Source organism: Chiloscyllium plagiosum, unplaced genomic scaffold, assembly GCF_037043375.1.
Source record: "Chiloscyllium plagiosum isolate Xiang-an unplaced genomic scaffold, Cpla_swu_hap1 HiC_scaffold_49, whole genome shotgun sequence".
NCBI classification, from domain to species: domain Eukaryota; kingdom Metazoa; phylum Chordata; class Chondrichthyes; order Orectolobiformes; family Hemiscylliidae; genus Chiloscyllium; species Chiloscyllium plagiosum.
The window spans coordinates 13,992,183-14,004,868 of NW_028270187.1; the positions used below are offsets into that span (position 1 = coordinate 13,992,183).

The 12,686-nt window shown below is 44.3% G+C and overlaps 1 long non-coding RNA gene across 1 annotated transcript in view; it reads right to left on the reverse strand.

The window, feature by feature from the left end:
• The window catches only part of LOC148135611 (uncharacterized), a 34,771-nt gene extending 30,824 nt beyond the window's left edge, over positions 1–3,947 (reverse strand). Inside the window, exon 1 of the long non-coding RNA XR_015755308.1 lies at positions 3,885–3,947. This is a non-coding gene — a long non-coding RNA (uncharacterized LOC148135611). The remainder of the gene's footprint in view (positions 1–3,884) is intronic.
• Positions 3,948–12,686: the final 8,739 nt, after the last annotated feature.

The following is a 12,686-nucleotide window of genomic DNA, read 5'->3' on the forward strand; positions in this document are numbered from 1 at the left end:
CCTAGCTTCCCACAATGTTCCAGCATAGACCTAATGAGCTTCTGAGGATTGATCTACTTTATTTGTTTTAAGATTCCAGCACTTTCTCTTCTCTGTTGAGGATTCTTTCCAAGACATCTCTATGTTTATCCCTAAGTTCCTGAGCTTCCATATTTTTTTCCACAGTAAATACTGACAAGATTGTTTTGTCCAATATGTCACCCTTCTCCTCAGGTTCCGCACATAGGTGACCTTATCGATATTTAAGAGGCCCTATTCTCTACCAAGTTACTTATTAGCCCTTATTGAAACTTGCGTAAAGGCTTTTGAAAAATCAAATACACCATATCCCCCGTACCACTACATCCCTCCTACATACTTACAATGCTGCCATTTATACTCACACAACAAATTAAATCCAACAGGCTCAAAACACATTCTCCTTTATAAAATGTGTTTCTAAGGGTTCAGTTATTTTTTTATTGACTATCCTTTCTCACTCATTTCAGCACGCTCTTGACTTACAGTCAGGCTAACACTGTTGGGTTTCAGACTGGAAGCAGGTTGTGGGAGTTCTTGTTTATCAATCTAAAAAAGGTAGCTTACAGGGTCAGCAGGCAATAGAGAAGGCAAATCAAATGCTGCCTTTTATTACAGAGGGAATGGAGTTAAAAACGAGGGAGATTTTGCTAAAATGACGCAAGGTACCAGTCAGACCACACTACAATATTATGAACAGTGTGAGTGCCCGAAGGAAAGATATTGTCGCATTGGAGGCAGTCCAGAGAAGGGTCACTCGGCTGATCCCGGGAATGGAGGGATTTTCTAATGAGAAGAGGTGGAGTAGGTTGAGGTTGAACCCATTGACGTTTAGATAAAGAGAAAGAAATGGAATGAAACATCCAAGATTCTGAGGGGCTCTGATCGGGCAGATGCTGGGAAGTTAGAAAATAGAACAGTAGAGCACAGCAACAGGCCCTTCGGCCCACCATGTCTGTGCTGTCCGTGATGCGATTCTAAATTATCCCATCTGCACATGGTCCGTATCCCCCTATTCTCTGCCTGTTCATGTTTCTGTCGAAATGCCACTTCAAAACTTCACTCACATTTTTGCTTCCACAAACACCCTCGATAACTTCCACTCTCTATGTAAAAAATAAACTTGCCTCACACATCGCGTTTAAACTTTCTCTTTCTCACCTTAAACCTATGCGCTCTAGTATTCAAAACTGACACATTGGAAAAGAGATTCTGACCATCCATATTATCTGTTCCTCTCCCAATGTTTGTTCCTGTACCTGGTCGCCTGTCACCCTCTGATAATCTCGCAAAACAAATCAACTTTGTTTAAATTTCCTCTTACACCAAACAACACTTAAAAAACCTAACGCAGGCAACATGCTGATAAACCCCTTTTGCACCCTCTCCAAAGTCTCCACATCCTTCCTCTTGTGTGGAAATGAGAACTGCACACAGTACTCCCAATGTGGGCAAACAAACGTCAGATGCAAACCGCTGTACCCAATACTGTGACCGATGCAGACCAGTGTTCCATTTGCTTTCCTTCCCATCTGAAACACTTCTGTTGCCATTTTCAGGGAGTTACTGACTTGCACCAAGATCCTTCTGTTCATCAATGTCCCTATGTATCTTAACTTTCTTCTTGACTTTGACATGACCTCACATTTGTCCAGATTAAACTCATTTTGCCATATCTCTCCATATCTTTCCAACTGATCAGTAACCTCCTGCAACCTTGGATCTCCTTGCTCATTCACCCCAACTCCACCAATTTTCATGTCACCTGCAATAATCATATTTGTCACTTCCTTGCATTTCAGTTGTGTGAGAATCTGTAACCAGAGGGCATAATACCCCAGCAAAGGCTCACCCATTAAAGATGGAGAGGAGGAGGATTGTCTTCATTCAGAGGGTACTGACTCTGTGGGAATTCCTGACTGCGGGGGCTGCTGAGGCTGGGTCATTAAGAATAGTTACAGCAGAGATGGTGAGGTTTTAATGAATCAGGGAAACAAGAGTTTTGTGAAGAAGGCAGGAAAGTAGAGTTAAAGATCATCAGGTCAGCCATGATCTGATTGAAGAGCAAGAGTATCCTCAATGGGCCAAATGGCCTAATTCCGCTCTTGCATCTCATGGTCCGAACTCAAACTCAATATGTCCAGCATAACATTATGGGTCTCTGCTCACAAAGCTCCTTTATAATGGGATTTTTAGATACTTATTGTTACACAGCATTTGAGCTACAGTAGACAATTTTGTTGATGGCTCCTTGATGTGATGTTACAGTAAACCATCTCGTATCCAATCCAGGATTCCATCCATTCCAGCCCTGATACTCAATAATAATCCAGTCGGCATGGAGACCACTGTCACACACAATTACTGTATTGCCCTTGCTACAAGTACATTCAATGTAGTTATATCTGACTGTAACTATATTGACATTACCATCATTGACTGGTGCCTCTCAAGGAATTCCTGCTTCTGGTTGCTGCCCCTTGTTTATTCTCAGCTCCATCCAAATAGAATACATATTTTGATCTTCAGTTCCATGTGGCTATCTCATTTATGCATTAACCTCGTCCTTTCTTCGCAACTTGTTGAGTTCTTTTGCCTAGTTTGTCTCTTGGGACTAGATTGGGTTGGGATATCTGGTCGGCATGGATGGGTTGGACTGAAGGATGTGTTTCCATGTTGTACATCTCATTGGCTCTATGACTATATCCCAACAACCTTCAATATTCCCTTCCCAGCGATGGTCATTCTGCAGCAACATCTCCGGAATGACAGTTCCATCACATCTGTTTACTGTTATTCCATCTGCCTTATGGCAAATGCAGGGAGTCAATCCTCCGTAGTGGGGAGTTGAACGGACGGGTAGAGGTTACAGAGATAGGGAGGCTTACAGGGGCTCGAGGATGTTTGAGTTAAACAGATTTACATCTGGTCAAAAATGTCAGTGGATCAAAGGGGATTGAGGATAAGAGGAATTTACAGAGATAGAGGGAGCTGGATTAGACTCTGGAAATAGGGATAGGGATGGATGTAGGGAGAGGGGCAGACTGAGCGGCACAGACAGGAGTGTGTTTCAGTAGGATAGTATTGTATATACTAACAGAGATATGGAAGGTTGTAGTGACAGAAGACGTTTACAGATATAAGGCGTTTTCTACTTTCTGGAGACTTCATAGATCGGAGGGCAATGGAGAATGCCAGGCTACTGGGTTGGAGACAGTTACACAGATGGGGAGGGTTGCACAAACTGAAATAGGTTCCTATGGTCCAGATGGGTGTGGGATCGGGAACGAGGGTGAAATTCAAAACAATTCAGATCGAAGAATTGGAGAAAGATAAGGAGATTACAAATCTTTCACAGCTAAGGAAGGGTTGTAGGAGCTGGAGAAGATTACTTAGGTACGGACCGATGGAGAGGTAAAAGACAAATACATTGATATGGAGGGTGGTATTGGTAGGAGGAGCTTACAGTGATAGACAGGACTGTCGGGGTTTGCAGGGATGAAGGAAATTAGCATCTACTGGAGAAGGTTAGGGATTAGGGCGTTAGGGGTTAGACAACCTGACAGTGACAGAGAGAATGGTGTGGACTAGAGGAGATTCCAAACAGAGGAAGGATTATCGTGTTTGAAGGATATTACAGAGATAACTAATACAGCATGGGCCAGGATTGATGCCTGCGATCCCCTGTGCTGTCTCAAGGACGACTAATACAGCAGGGGTGAGAGCAGGACCCTCACAAGATGGTGGGAATGAAGCCTAGAATGTCGCTGTTCCTTGCCCAGCTCTGTATCTATGCCCTGTCTTCCGAGTCTGAATATAGAAGGCCACGAACTCCTCCCTGTGCTGTTTACTGTGAGTAATCTTACCGGCTGCAGGATTTACTTAAGGCTCCAGACCTCCCTCACCATTTCTCTCTGGCTGACCAAGCGTCTTCAATGAGGTGATGAATTCGGAATATCCTGATTACCTGCATGAGGCTGAGAAATAGACAGAATGGGAAATTAGACTGATGCAGTGAGGATAAATTGTGCAGAGTGGCACAGAGTCCACCAGAGATCACAAAACTCCCAATCTCCGTTCCTGGCCTGCGCTGCTGCGTCTCTCTGAAGTGGACAATTCTGTTGACTCAGGATATCAGACAAGCTGTAAGAGGGAGAAACACTGACAGAGGCAGCAAATAGACCCACACAGCGAGGGATACCACATGGAGAGAGACTGAGTAATATCACCAGAGTACAGGAAGTTGTCAGGATTATATAATGCTGTCAGAAGACGTGGTTCTGTTGCGGTGGGAACAGCTACCAGTACTCAAGGAGGAGTTAGCCATTATATTGGAATGGGTGGTACGGTGCTAGGGCCAATGTCCTTGTCAATCATATGACCAGGATTATGCAGATTGCTTTAAACTGACAAAGATGAGGAGGGACACGGTATAGGTGAAAGGAAATTCCCAAGTCCAAAGAGAAAGGTTGAAATACTGGAACACCATGGGATGTGGTTAAAGACAAACAGAAAGAAACAGGAAGGGACTGCATTTAACTGAAATTGTACATCAGCAAATAGGTTTGTGACGGAAATTGTGATTAAAAAAAGTAAATTGCTGTTTCTTAATTTGAATGCATGAAGTATTTGCAATAAGTTACATGGACGTGTGACTGTGATTTCTGTCTAATCACAATCGGTGACATTTTCACAGAGTGAACAAAAAAGGTGAGTCATTGATATTCGAGGTCAGACAACATTGTGGAAAGACAGACAGAATGGGAAGCAGAATGGGGAACTCCCACAGTTCGAGATTACAATGGGATTACCAGCAAAATATGTGTCCTCAGATTATGATGCAATAGGAAACCAAATTCTGGGTAATAACAGTCAGAACACAAAAGTGGAAGGACAGTGTTAAAGCCCTTTTATAGCATTACATTATTAGACACTGCATTAACGGGGAGTTATTGGAATTTGTAACAAAGGCGCTGGGATAATTGAGAGGGAATTCAGCCTTCCTATCTCATCATCTCATTGGTGATGGGTCACAGACGAGGCTGACTCTCATTCACTCTCAGTGGAACCTGTAGGTGGCTGTACAGACCGATGTGGCCTTCCATATGTTCTCTTACACTTGGGCTAACAGGTTGCCGTGGGAAGGGGGTGGGTGGGGCGTTGGTGTGGCAGCACGCTCGTTGTGCTGTTTTCTCCTGGACTCCCCTTTTTCCCCACAGCAAGTCTCGAGGTGCCCGACACCGTCCCAATGCTCCTCCCCACTTCGGACGGCCTTGACCTAGTATTTCCCAGGAGTTACCAGATTTGATTAAGAGATGAAAAAAACCTATCAATTCTGAAGGAGCCAAAGTTTAGAAATGTGGACGCATTTGTTAAAGAGATCACTAGGGAGTCTCCGAGCAGGAGTGCAGTAGGAAGAGGAAATGTTGCCAGTGTTTAATCAGAAGATAGGAACAGGGAGAGGTGAAGGTGCTGGAAGTGGTGAGAGTATTACAGAAGGGGCAAAGGCCTAAACAATGTTACAAAGCCAGTACGAATTGCTGCAGCTAGAGCTGTTTGCAGAGGTAGGGATGGACATATGTATTTTTCATTGATTCATTCACGGCCTGAGGATGTCATCGGTTGGACCAGCACACATTGCCCTCCTGCTAATTGCCCAGCGACAGCCATATTGATGTGGGTCTGGAGTCACATGTAGGCCAGGCCAGGTAAGAATTTCAGATGTCCTTAACTAAAGGACATATGTGAACAAGATGAGTTTTTCCAGATAATCAACAATGTTTATATGGTGACCTCATGAATGTCCGGTACAGATACAACCTGACATCCCAACTCCTAGTCTCAATACTCTGACCAATGAAGCTAACTATCCCAAATTCCGGCTTCATCCGGCTGTATCTACCTGTGACGCTACTTTAAAAGAACTGTGTATCTGTATCCCTGGGTCACTGATTGACAACACTACCCAGGGTCCGAACATTAACTGTACAAGTCCAGCCCTGGTCTGCTTTAACAGAATACAACACTGTGCATTTCTCCACCTGTTATTCCTAACCTCTCTGACCCAGCAGTACTGTTGATCCCATTGTAGTCTTCGATAACCCTCTTCACTGTCCACTTTACCACTAATTTCAGTGTCACTCACACACTTACTAACCATGACTCCTGTCTTCTCATCCAAATTGTTTATATAAATGATGCACAACAGTGACCCAGCACACCGCTGGTCACAGGCCTGCAGTTTGAACAGCAATCCTCTATGAATACGTTCTGTCTCCTACCGTCAATCCAATTTTGTATCCAGTTGGTGAGTGCTCCCTGGTTATGTGTGATCTAAACTTATTAACCAGTCTGCCATGCAGACCATTGTCAAAGGCCTTGCTAAAGTTAATGTGGACATCATGTACTGCTCTGCTTTGATCTGTCACTTATCCACCTCTACACACAGGTTTGAGGCATGATTTCCCAAACACAAAGCCATGCTGACTATCGTTAGTCTGTCCTTGCCTTTCCAAATGCATGATGATCCTTTCTCTCAGAATCACCTCCAACAACTTACCCACCTCTACCATCAGTCTCACTGGTCTGTAGTGGCTGTCGATGACACAAACATCTCTGCGAGGGACCTGGTAGCTTCTCACAAGGCGCTGGGATACAGCTGATCATGTCCCAAGGTTTTATCTAACGGTTTGCATTTTTAGACATCCAGCACCTCCTGTTCTCCAATGTGAACTCTGTTCAAGACATCACTATGTATTTTCCCAAGGTCCTGAGCTTCCATCTCTTTCTCCAAAGTAAATCCTAATGCAAAACACTTGTTCAGTATCTCACCCATCAGCAGTGATTCCATATAGACAGCCTCATTGACATTTCAGGGGCCCTATTATCTCCCGGGCTATTTTTTAGCCCTTGTTGAAACTTATCAAAATGCTTCTGAAATTTAAAATATCCCCCGAGCGCTACTAGCCTCCCCCAGATTTAACTATTCTGCCATTTATAGTCACACTAAAATATAGAATGCAACAAATTTAAAAAAATATTCCCCTTTTATAAAATCATGCGTCTCCCGTTGTTTCTAAGCGTCCAGTTATCATTTATTGTCATATCCTTTATAACACATTCCAGCACGTTCCCGACTTACTGTCAGGCTAACACCGTTTGGTTTCAGACTGACTGCACAAAGGGTTTTGGGAATCTTTGTGGATCATTCTGTAAAAGGTAGTTTACAGTGTTAGCAGGTAGTAGAGAAGGCAAATCAAATGTTGGCATTTCTTACAGGGGAATGCAGTCTAAAATTAGGGAAGTCTTGCGAAGACGATGCAAGGTGCAAGTCAGACCACACCTAGATTATAATGAACAGTATGCATGCCCTAAGTAAAGATATTCCTGTATCAGAGGCAGGCCAGAGAAGGTTCACTTGGCTGACCTGGAGATGGCGAGATTTTCCAATGAGAAGAGGTGGAGTAGATTGACTTTAAACCATTGGGGTTTTGAAGAATGGGAGAGAAATTGAATGAAACATCCAGGATTCGGAGGGGCTTTGACAGGGTAGATGCCGTTAAGTTAGAAAATCGAACAGTACAGCAGAGTAATAGGCCCTTCGGCCCACCATGGCTGTGCTGACCATGATGCTAATCTAAACTAATCATATCTGCCTGCACATGGGCGATATCCCTCTATTCTCTGCCTGTTCATGTGACTATCGAAATGCCACTTCAAAACTTCGCACTCGTTGCCACTTCTCTCACCTCCTGAGCAGCTTCCACTCTCTCTGGCAAGAAAACTGGCCTCCTTCATCTCACATAAAACTTCTCACACTCACCTTAAACCAACACACCCTAGTATTTGAGATTTCAACATTGGAAGAAGGATTCCAACTATCCACACGATCCATGCCTCTCCTAATGCTACATATCTGTATCAGATCACCCCTCAGCCGCCGATACCCGCGCAAAACAATCCAACTGTGTCTATACTCCTTACAGTAAACACATTCTCATCCAGACAACATTCTGGTAACCCTCTATTGCACGGTCCCCAAAGCATCCACATCATTCCTGTAGTGTGTCGATGAGACCAACACACAACATACCAAACATGGCCGAATGAAGTTTTATTCAGTCACAACATGACATGCAAACGTCTGTACTCAGTACTGTGACCAATGAAAGGAAGCATGCCATATTCCTCCTTTACCACCACATCCTGCTGTGTTGTTATTTTCAGGAAGCTACGGATTTGCATCCAATGTCGCCTGTTTTATCAATGTTTCCAATTAGTCAATTGGTGTAATTCTCTCTTCCATTTGACTTCATAAGTGCATCACCTCACACTTGTCCCGATGAAATTCGATTTGCCCTTTCTCTGCCCAGCGTTCCAGCTGATCGACACACTGCTGCGACCTTTAACACTCTTCCTCACTATCCACAACTATCCCTAATCATTACATGCCTTTCCAAATGTCGTCTGCAAAATTACCACTCCAACTGCTGACCTTTTCATCTGAATCACAGATATAAATTACAAACAGATATCGCAGCACTGATCCTTGTGAAACATCATTGGCCACAGACGTCCAATCAGAAACTCACCACTGCACATGCCTCTTCCTACTATCACCAAGAAAATATTGTATCCAACTTACCAACGACCATGGATTGTGATTTGATCTTCCAGATTTCCCTTGCTATTTGAAAGTTGTCCATTCAACATTACTCTAAATTTTGATTCCCAGATTAAATTGGCTGTCTCACTAATGCACTGGCTGCATCCTTTCTTCACAACAAAACGGGACCTTGTTTGTTTTTTTTACTTATCCTGCCTAACTCCCTACAACCCCTCAATAATCAGATCCCAGCCATGGTCATTCTGCAGCCACATCTCCATAACAACATGTCGATCACATCTGTTCTCTTCAGTTAATGCTGTCATTCCATCTGCCTTGTTGCAAATGCATGGCGCGTGTCACCGAGAGAGGGCCTTTGAGGGATGGATAGAGGTCACAGAGTGGGAGAGATGTTTGGGAGTGCGACGATGTTGCAGGCACTTGGTATGCATTCCTTTATTGGTCAGTATATTGAGAACAGGAGTTGGGAGGTCATGTTGCGGCTGGACAGGACATGGTTAAGCCACTTTTGGAATACCGTGTGCAATTCCGGTCTCTTTCCTATCAGAAGGATGTTATGAAACTTGAAAGGGTTCCGAAATGATTTACAAGGATTTTGCCAGGGTTGGAAGATTTGAGCTATAAGGAGAGGCTGAACGGGCTGGGGCTGTTTTCCCTGGAGCGTCAGATGTTGATGGGTGACCTTCTCGAGGCTTATAAAATTATGAGGGGCGACCTTAGAGAGGTTTATAAAATCATGAGGGGCATGGATAGGATAAATAGGCAAAGTACTTTCCCTGGAGTCGGGTGTCCAGAACTAGAAGGCATAGGTTTAGGTTGAGAGGGGAAAGATATTAAAGAGACCTAAGGGGCAACGTTTTCACACAGGATGGTACGTGTTTGGAATGAGCTGCCAGAGAAAGTGGTGGAGGCTAGTACAACTGCAACACTTAAAAGGCATATGGATGGGTACATGAATAGGAAGGGTTTACAGGGAGATGGACTGGGTGCTGTTTGGTGCGACTGGATTGTCATGGACAAGTTGGACCAAAGGGTTTGTTTCCATGCTGTACCATCTCTATGATTCTCTGACCTTAATTGCCGAAGTTTCAAATCACTGCAGGCAGTTAGAGATCGAGATGGAATTGTAAGGTCTTTTGGAGGTTCCACAGTTGGGGAGGATTGCAGGGACTTGATGATGTTGCACATGGAAGTAGAGTTATAGGGACCGAAGCTGGGAACAGAGAAAGAGAGACGCACAGGGGATTACAGAGATATGGTGGCCAGTTGCCTCTGGTGGAAGTTCCATGGAGAGGGATGGTTTTTGGAATTGTTGGACTTTGGAAAGATAGGTAGATTTGGAAGGACTGGAGGGGTTTACAGATGCATGCAGAAATGTAGTGACTGGAGCATACGGAGATGGTGAGGGCTGTAGGAGATGCAATAATTTAGAAGGACTGTAGAAGCTGGAGGGGTTCTCACAGACAAGGAGGATTGTAGGAATGTGGGAAGTTTCCAGAGATCGGGGGTTGGAGCATTCTCAGTAATTAGTGGTTTGGAGCACTGTCCAGACTGGTAGAGGCTTCAGAATGATGGAGGGGTCGAGCAAAATGAAGTGGTTGCAAAAATTATAGAACATAAACATGTCACTTCGGTGCTGTGCCGCTGAGGATCATCAGGAAGACAGTCTTCCTCATTAAAATGTACAGATCCTCAGGGGAATGTACAGGGTGGATGCTGAAAGGATGCTTCCTTCTCCTTATGGGAGAGAGGCAGACAACGAGAGTCTGACAAGGATGGAGAAGAGGGAGTTGTCTTTTTCTTCCAATGGCCCAAACCTACTTCAGGTTTGTTCCCACACAGCTCAAAGGAAAGCAAAGCGATAACAAAGAGCAAGGTTGTTTGGGACTGCAGGAGATATGAGACGAAGGCCAGTTTGGAAGGGCTGGAGGGAGTGAGAGAGAAGGAAGATGTTCAACAGCAAGAAGGGTTTACAGGGAGTGGACACTGTCAGGACTGGAGAACACCGTCATGAGAGGGAGATAACGAAATGGCACAAGGTCAAACACAGCAGGAGGATCCCAAGCTCCGTACCTGTCATTTACTCAGGGAGCGGCTCTCACCCAGTCTGGTGCCAAGCTCCACATACAAGCAGCATGAGGTTTCCCAGCTGCTGGTGCTCAGAGCCCAATGCACTCATCCCTGAACCAGTCGGTGAAGTATTTACACAGTTATACATTTCCAGAAACCCTGTGTCCTAGCCGACATAAACTGGTAAATTCACACTCTTCCAGGCAAAGACCATCTGCACTCAGATTCCCTGGTGATACAACCCTCTGAGTGATAGTCTGTAGAGAACAACAGAATCCACAAATCCCCATTGCATGGGTCAGGGTCAATGACAAAAGTTTCATTCTTTCAAAAATGACAACTCCTCAATACCTGCATCTCACAAAACTGCCATTTTTAAATGTTAAAATAAAGAACATTCCAAATTAAGGCTTTGATGAGGTGAGCTCTGGTCAGTAACACAGACCTGGAGGTTACCAGATCCACGGAGAGTGCTTTCTACCAGAGCACCACCAGGTCAGCATCAGGCACACAGATAGAACGGAAAAATAGATTCACATTGGAATTCACATCTCCCAGCCTGGGAATTTGAAGCTGTGCTCACCCATTCCGGCAAAGATCTATAGAAACAGGACATCAGAACCAGAAGACTGGAGGTTGGCTATCGTGTTGCTATTATTTAAGGAAGGCAGTAAAGAAAATCCAGGAAACTATAGACTGTTGAGCCTGCCTGACATCAGTGGGCAAGTTGTTGGAGGGAATCGTAAGGGACAGGATGTACGTGTATTTGGAAAGGCAAGGACTGATTAGGGATAGTCAACATTGCTTTGTGAGTTGGAAATCATGTCTCACAAACTTGATTGAGATTTTTGAAGAAGGAACATAGAGGATTGATGAGGGCAGAGCGGTGGATGTGATCTATATGGACTTCAGTAAGGTGTTCAACAAGATTCCTCATGGGAGATTGGTTAGCAAGGTTAGATCTCACGGAATACAGGGAGAACTAGCCAATTGGTACAGAACTGGCTCAAAGGTAGAAGACAGAGTGTGGTGGGGGAGGGTTGGTTTTCAAACTGGAGGCCTGTGACCAGTGGAGTGACAGAAGGATCGGTGCTGTGTCCAATACTTTGCATTATTTACATAAATAATTTGGATGTGAGCATAAGAGATATTGTTTGTAAGTGTTCAGTTGACAACAAAATTGGAGGTGTAATGGTCAGTGAAACAGGTTACTTCAGATTGCAATGGGATCTTGATCAGATGGACCAATGGGCTGAGAAGTGGCAGATGGAGATTAATTCAGATAAATGCGAGGTGCTGCATTTCGCAAAAGCAAATCTTTGCTGGACTTATACACTTAATGGTAAGGTCTGACGAAGTGTTGCTGAACATAGGGAAAATGGAATGCAGGTTCATAGCTCCTTGAAAGCAGAGTCGCGGGTAGGTAGGATAGTGAAGAAGGCGTTTGGTATGCTTTCTTTTATTGGTCTGAGTATTGAGTACAGGAGTTGGGAGGTCATGTTGTGGCTGTACAGAACATTGGTTAGGTCACTTTTGGAATATTGTGCCCAATTCTGGTCTCCTTCCTATCGGAAAGATGTTGTGAAACTTGAAAGCGTTCAGAAAATATTTGCAAGGATTTTGCCAGGATTGGAGGGTTTGAGAGGTTGAATACGCTGGGGCTGTTTTTCCCGGAGCCTCGAAGGCTGAGGGGTGACCTAACAGAGGTTTATAAAATCATGAGGGGCATGGAGAGGGTAAAGAGACAAAGTCTTTACCCTTGGGTGTGGCAGTCCAGAACTGGAGGGCATCGGTTTATGGTTAGAGGGGAAAGATATAAAAGAGACTTAACGAGCTTTTTTTCCCCCCGCAGAGGGTGCTACGTGTATGGAATGAGCTGCCAGAGAAAGTGGTGGAGGCTGATACAAAGACATCTGGATGGGTATATGAATAGGAAGGGTTTGCAAGAATGTTGACCAGAGATGCTGGTAGG